A 6965-nucleotide genomic window follows, 5' to 3' on the forward strand; every position below is an offset into this window, starting at 1 on the left:
ATATTCTAGCTTATATGAGTCATTTATATTTAGCATGCATTGTTATACAAATTATGATGATTGATATTATATTTTACTTATGCATTCACCCCCATATACTCAGTACATCCTCTAAGTATTGATCCACATATACGTCTATGTGCTACATTATCTCATAATGTAGGTATCAGTTCAATTATAGCATGCATACCATATTCAGAAGTTTGTAACTTCCAGTCAGTAGGTGATAAGTCCTCTTGATTCAAGGGCTCGAGTCAAACATACAATTTAAGCAATATTTTATTTTTCTTTATTCATTCGTATTGATTTAGGATAGTTGGCGGTCATGTCCCGACTACCTATAATTAATACTAGTAGAGGCTTCATAGACAGTCAGTAAAGTTAAGGTATTTGATTCCAGGTTTGTTTGTAAAAGAAGAGTTGTACTCATTTTAATTTAGTTTGGTATTGATCAGATTTAGAAAAGAGTTATCTTTCGCTTATTTCATTCATATTAATGTATTTTATTCAGTTTCTTATAAGCTATGCCTGTAGAAGGGTTAGCTTTGGATCACTTGTGGTCTTAGGCATTGTGTGATGTCTCGGGACCATTTTTGGGGTGTTACACTACTTGATGTGACTTTTAGACTTTGTAGGATACTTTAAAACTTGGGCTCTGATAAAAAGTTTGTAACTCCCCAAGAGTACATCCTGGGCATCACACGGTGCTTACAGCCCCAAGGAACCACAAGCTAACCCAGTAGCTTGTACCTGCTATGAGCATTGAGTAAAACTGATAATGACATAACGTATGTGGAATTTAACTGAGGAATGCCATAAGGTTTTAAGTCATAAATCTGATAAAGTTTGTAAGGCATAATTGATAATAATGATAAAATATCTAACAATGACAACTGAAATCTGAGAAATTATCTAACTATCTGAAATAGTCTGAAAAGCCTTTACTGACTGACTAAGGAGTTGACAAGGGGTTTCAATGCTTTAAGTGTCACGAGTGGGGGCACAAGGCTAGTGAGTGCCCAAAATAGAGGAATATAATCCTAAGGGAGGGTAAATTATACTATCTTGGATAAGAGGTGGGCATTGAATCGGTTAAGAATGATGGCAAGCCACAAGATAGAGAGCAAGAAGAAGTCGAAGTGCAAAATGAAGAGTATGGAGAAGATGTGTGGCCGAAAGAAGGAGATTGCAAAGTACCTTTGTAAAACAGCCCATGAATTTGTGGTCAAATTCCTCTTAAGATAGAGAGGATGATACAAGTATGATCATGATCATGACACTTTTTGAGTATTTTTGTAGACTAGTCACTTAAGGGCCCTTTTGTTATTTTGTCTATTATTGTAATGTAGTATAAATATAACACTGTAGGGTTTATTTCTTTAGTTTCTTAATGATGTTGAGCGAACACTCCTCTTAGAGAGAGAGAGTCCCAAAACTGTAACTAGGGCAATATACAAGTGTGGGATCACTTGTGTGTTGCATTGCTTGATACATTGGTGCTTGGGTGGTGGACGCCTCTATTGTGTCAATTGTAAGAGATAGGTGATTGTAGTGTGTAGTATTAAGGATCCAAAAGTGTCATATGTTCTTGAGTTCTTAAGATTATACCTCCATTTGTCTATCTTTCTATCTTTATTTTGTTGTAACTGTTGGTAGTGTTCTTATTGTGTAACCTTGTAATCGGTCCATTATTGAAATCTTATTGTGGTGTTCATCTTTTTCTTATTGTTACATTAGTTTGGGTTGGCTGTTTTTGTGTCAAATACACCATTATATCTTGTATTTTTATTGTTGGTAGTGAATCCGAGAGTGGTCACCAAAGGGGTCTTCGGTTCTTCAAACTTGTGGACTATTTTGGTGTATATTTTGTGTCTTTCCTTGTCTTTCTTGTATCACAGAGTAACGTTGGACCAATTAGCTAGATCTATAAGAAATTAAAAAAATAAAGTGCAAAAATAGAGAAAGGGAGTGGCTCGTGGTGGTGGTGCTTAGATGAAACTCACCCGTCGATAGTCAAATACAATGAGGCAGAGGCAAAAGAGAGGAGAAAGAAGAGAGTAGGGAAGGTGACTGGACTAGTTTGGGCTAATAGTGTCCAACATCGGGTCAGACCAGTGGCGAATGGGAGAGACAGAAAGGAAGAGGAGGCAATGGGTTGCCGGATCTGGAGCGGCGACGGCGGCTGGAGTAGGGGTTTCACCGGTGGTTGGTTCGACTTTGATGGGTTTCCGATGGAAAGGGTAAAATAGGGTCATTGTGTCTAACGCCCTAATTTTCTAGAACTGGCATGCCACACGGTGCTCATGACCCTCGAAGGACCACAAGCTAACCCTCTTCTGATATCTATACCTGAGCACTGCATAATATAGGAAATAAATGCAGAAAACTGGTAGAAACTTTCCATAAGGTTCAAACATCTAAAATAATCAATACTAAAATCTGAATACTGATACATCTGTCTGAAAAGCCTCTAAACTGTCTAAACTGTAGAGTTGATGGGACATATCCCCAACTAACTCCGTCTAATGAAAATAAACTAAGTCTGATGCCATAATAAAATAAGGATCATACTCGAATGATGAGGACTTACTGCTAAGTCAACTACTTCTAGGTGAGTCAGGACTGCTAAGGGTGCTCTGGTTCTCGCTCGCCTAAACCTATTGTATAAGACACCATAGCACAATAGAAAAGTATACATCAGTACTTTGAATGTACTAGTATGCTAGATGAGGTAAGGCTAAATGCAAGGGATTATGCATAAACATAACTTAACTGAATAACATGAGAGTACTGTGAGGATACATACATGGACTGAATACTACCTTCTGAATACTTGAACTTCTGACAACTGAGTCTACTAATACTGATATCTATGCTTACTAACACTGAGAGTCTGGATAACCGAGTCTACTGATGACTAAACTCTGAGCTTACTAATATCGCCTGACTGAAACTGAGATCAAACCTATCTAGCGGATGATCTTCAAATCTAGTAATAATGATAAGAAATGATTGAATCTGAGTTTGAGATCAGTCTTATCTAGTGGGCGATCTTTGAATCGATTAGTACTGATACTGGTTAACTTCATGCAATAACAGGCCTTTCTATCGGGTGGTCTATGAATCTATGGAGCTATATAAGTTCCTCACTGAGCTAAATGACCGTATCTGACAGTCCTGATTTCTGAGTGATACTGCGATGACTGAGACTGAACTATAACTGTGGGAGTTCTCACTTAACTGACATGCCCCGAATCTGAACTAATGGAGTCCAACCTGTAACCCCAGATGGAAGGGTGTCAACACCATGCCATGGGTAAATACCTCTGCTATGGTCAAGCCTCACTAACGAGTGACCCTAAACAGGAAGTCAAGCCTAAGGTAGTATGATAGTCAAGCCTTACTCTAATGGGTGACTCCTGGTGCTGCGCTGGCTACGTAGTTTTAGAGTTCAGGGATTGTTACTAATGACTCTGCCTCTCTAACAGAGAATCCATCACCCTGCACTCTCTCCGTGCTAGTTACTACTCCCAACTGAAGGACTCTGAATTGATTCTTAATTGATCTTAGAATGAGCTAAATTTGTTAATGCTCATATTTCTTGATTGATCTGACTGAGTTCACTTGGTTTTGTTATCTGATGGAATGCTACTGGATCTCGTTATCTGACAGATTGTTACTAACTTTTGAATACTTGAATACTGCTAAGATTTGAGTTGAGTACTGAACTGAAGCTGGAATGCTAATGATACTTACATTATTGAGATTTCTTAAGTTTTGTAACTGTCTGAGAGTACTGAGTTCTAAGGATCGTGGCTTGACTGAGATTATCATGAAAATTGAAATGGGCTCTAGACTTGTAGCTAAATTTTTGGGTATAAATACCCCTAGGACTCGATAACATATAAGTAACACATAACCATTCTTGAATAATCATGACCATGGACTTTTATTCACCATTATAATCATTAAAGCATCTTTTCAAGCACTTGGAAATCATAAACATGTGATAGTATAGGGAGACATGTTATTGGCTCCTACTCCATTCAACAAGGTATTACAACAAACACTTATCATGCATTGAAGAGCACATAATTGGGGGATTTTAAGCTAAACTGTCACAATTCATTCACTTAGGCTTTTCAACAAACACTTAGCGTGCATGAACTTACACACAATTAGGGATTTCTAGTCAATATGCTATAATGGCTATAATTCCTTCACATTAGCATTTTATCAAACATGTGGGGAACATGATTTGGTTATTCAATAATTTCTACACTTAATTAACATAAACGCATCACCTAACATGCAACTTGAAGAGGGTTTACCATGAACATCACATGAATATCACATACTAGGATCAAAGCTTGAAACTTTGTAACCAAAACATGAATTAAACTCAATAATAACATGAACTTTAACTTCAATTCACATGAATCATGAAAACTCATATATATAAGATCTTTGAATTTAGAAAAGGATTCTTGAACTTCTTGGGTGGAAGGAACCCAAGAATCAACACCTAACATACCTTAGAAGACTCTTTCTGGAAGGTCCTTGAAGAAATTCTTAGGCTTGTTCTTGATTTCTTGGCTAGGGTTCTTGACATCTTAAGAGAGAATATAATGTTCTTGAGAGAAAAATGTGGAAAATAATGGAATAAGGGTTTATTGGGCATTTAATTTCGTGTTTAGGGATGATAGGGGTCATGGGAAAAGTCTAAGATACCGTTGCAATTAAAAATTCTGGAACTGGAACGCCGACAAAATCTTCACCGCGACGCGGTGGAATCGCAGTGAGCTACTAGAAAATGACAATTTTTAAATTAAACCTTGGCACGACGCACCATAATTGTGGAGGCTCACTGGATTTTGACGTTTGCCATTTTGGCTGACTCGCGATGCGCTAAAGTACCAGGTGGTACACTGTCTTACTAAAATGGCTCTAACTCTTCACCCGAGTGTACGATTTGTGTGAATTTGGTATCAACGGAAAGCTTATTCAATTTTTCACATGATAAAAAGTTAAAATCTTAAAAAATTCACATTGAATAAAATATATTTATATTTGAATCAAGAGCTTTGACATTCTAGAGATGAATTTAAACTAGAAGAAGTGTGGGGTATTACAATATCTCCCCCTTGGTAACATTCATCCTCAAATGAGACTGATTAAGCTGAGAATACTACCAGGCTGAACTTACTTACTGGACATGAGCATGTGAAATATGACTATATGACTGGAACTACTGATATACTGAGATTTCATACTGAACATGCATATCTGATGCATGGATATCTAACTGAACTAGTTTCATGAAAGCTTTTCTGAAATTTCTCATAAGTTGAACTTTTTCTACTAAACATGCATGTCTAATGCATAAATACTTGACTGAACTGAATCTTGAAAGCATGACTGACTATGCAATGATAGTTGATACTAACTTTGTAATAAGGATCTGAGCATGAAACTGAATGGGTTTAAGGAATGGAAAACATCGGGGAGTTATGGGGTATCTCCCGCTTGGGACACTATATCCCTCTAAGAATGCTTACTTTACCGAGATACTGAGGCGATGCATAGGGCATCTGATGTTCTGGCCTTCTTTTAGCACATTTAAGACTTTTAACTTGGAATAATTGTAAGTTCTTAAGTAACTATCATTGTTTTTTATGGTATTTCATGTGATTTTTTAGGAAAGTCAAGATGCATGAACATATAGGAAAGCTACGTTGAGAAGGATGATTTTTGGTGAAAGATGTAGGAAATTAAGTTCTGAAGATTTCATCTACTTGGTCTGATAAGATATCAGATCTGTGATAAGCTATCAGAACATATCATCACACATAGGAAGAGAACAAGAAAGGTGGAGAATTTCTGACGATATTTTCTAATAAGTCGTCAACTTCCTGATAAGTCGCCAGGACTTATCGTCAACCAAAGACAACAAACATGGAATTTGAAGAGGACTTGACGACATTTTTTAATAAGTCATCAACTTCCTAATAAGACGTCAGGACTTGTCGTCAGTCGAAGGCAGCAAACATAGAATTTGAAGAGGAGTTGACGACATTTTTTGATAAGTCGTCAGACTCTAGATAAGTCATCACACATGTCGTCACACATATGATAAGTCATCACAAAAGAGCAAAAATTTGAATTTTTAGTTTCAATTTTTCTTTCAGTTACAGATATAAATAGTAGCTTTTAGGGTTTCATTCAGCATCTGGAACTTATTCCAAAGGCAAAGTCACCTCTTTTTTGGCCTCTTAATTGAGAATTCAATCTTCAACTCTATGATTGGGTTTTGGAAACTTTTTCTTAAACTTAGAAGAGAATCAACTTCAGACTTCATCTTTTGTAAGTTTAATTGCTCTGAATGATGACTACAATTGTTGCTATCTCTTTCTTTATCATGTAAAACTAAAACCCACAGCTGGGGTTGTGGGATCTATGAGTATTCCTCCATGTATTTAATAGTTGGTTAGGGTTTGAGAGATTGTGGGAATATTTTGATAATTCCTTTGTAATGATTGTTTTCTATTAGTTGCAAAAAATAGATCTAGCCTTATGTTTGTTTGCTCGAACTAAGAAATAAACTAAAGGTAGTGAATTATGAACGAGAATTTGGGAAGGTTAATTTTTCATCTAATGATTAATGTTGTAACAAGATTAATCAACTCAAGATAAAATCAGTATGAATAGAAGGTTTTCCTAAGTTTGAGAGAATTAGGGAGTACAACATCTAGGTAGGTTGAGAAATACTTAGATGGATTGTCGAGACTAATAATTTGGTGTTTCCTATAAGTCATGAGAATCTAGTACTACAACTATTATTCAATGAGGGGGTTAATAATCATAGTATCGCAACCCTGGTTTCTCTCTATCATTGATTTAAACCATTGAAATTTTAGCTTTGAGTTCTAAAGCAAGTCAAAACTTTAATCGTTGTTTGATTGATA

The 6965-nt window shown here is 36.4% G+C and overlaps 1 pseudogene; it reads left to right on the plus strand.

Moving 5' to 3' along the window:
- The first annotated feature begins 2121 nt into the window (after positions 1-2121).
- LOC124896807 overlaps positions 2122-6965 on the plus strand; it is a 27038-nt pseudogene continuing 22194 nt past the window's right edge.

The sequence above is a fragment of the Capsicum annuum genome, chromosome 3 (genome assembly GCF_002878395.1).
Source record: "Capsicum annuum cultivar UCD-10X-F1 chromosome 3, UCD10Xv1.1, whole genome shotgun sequence".
NCBI lineage: Eukaryota > Viridiplantae > Streptophyta > Magnoliopsida > Solanales > Solanaceae > Capsicum > Capsicum annuum.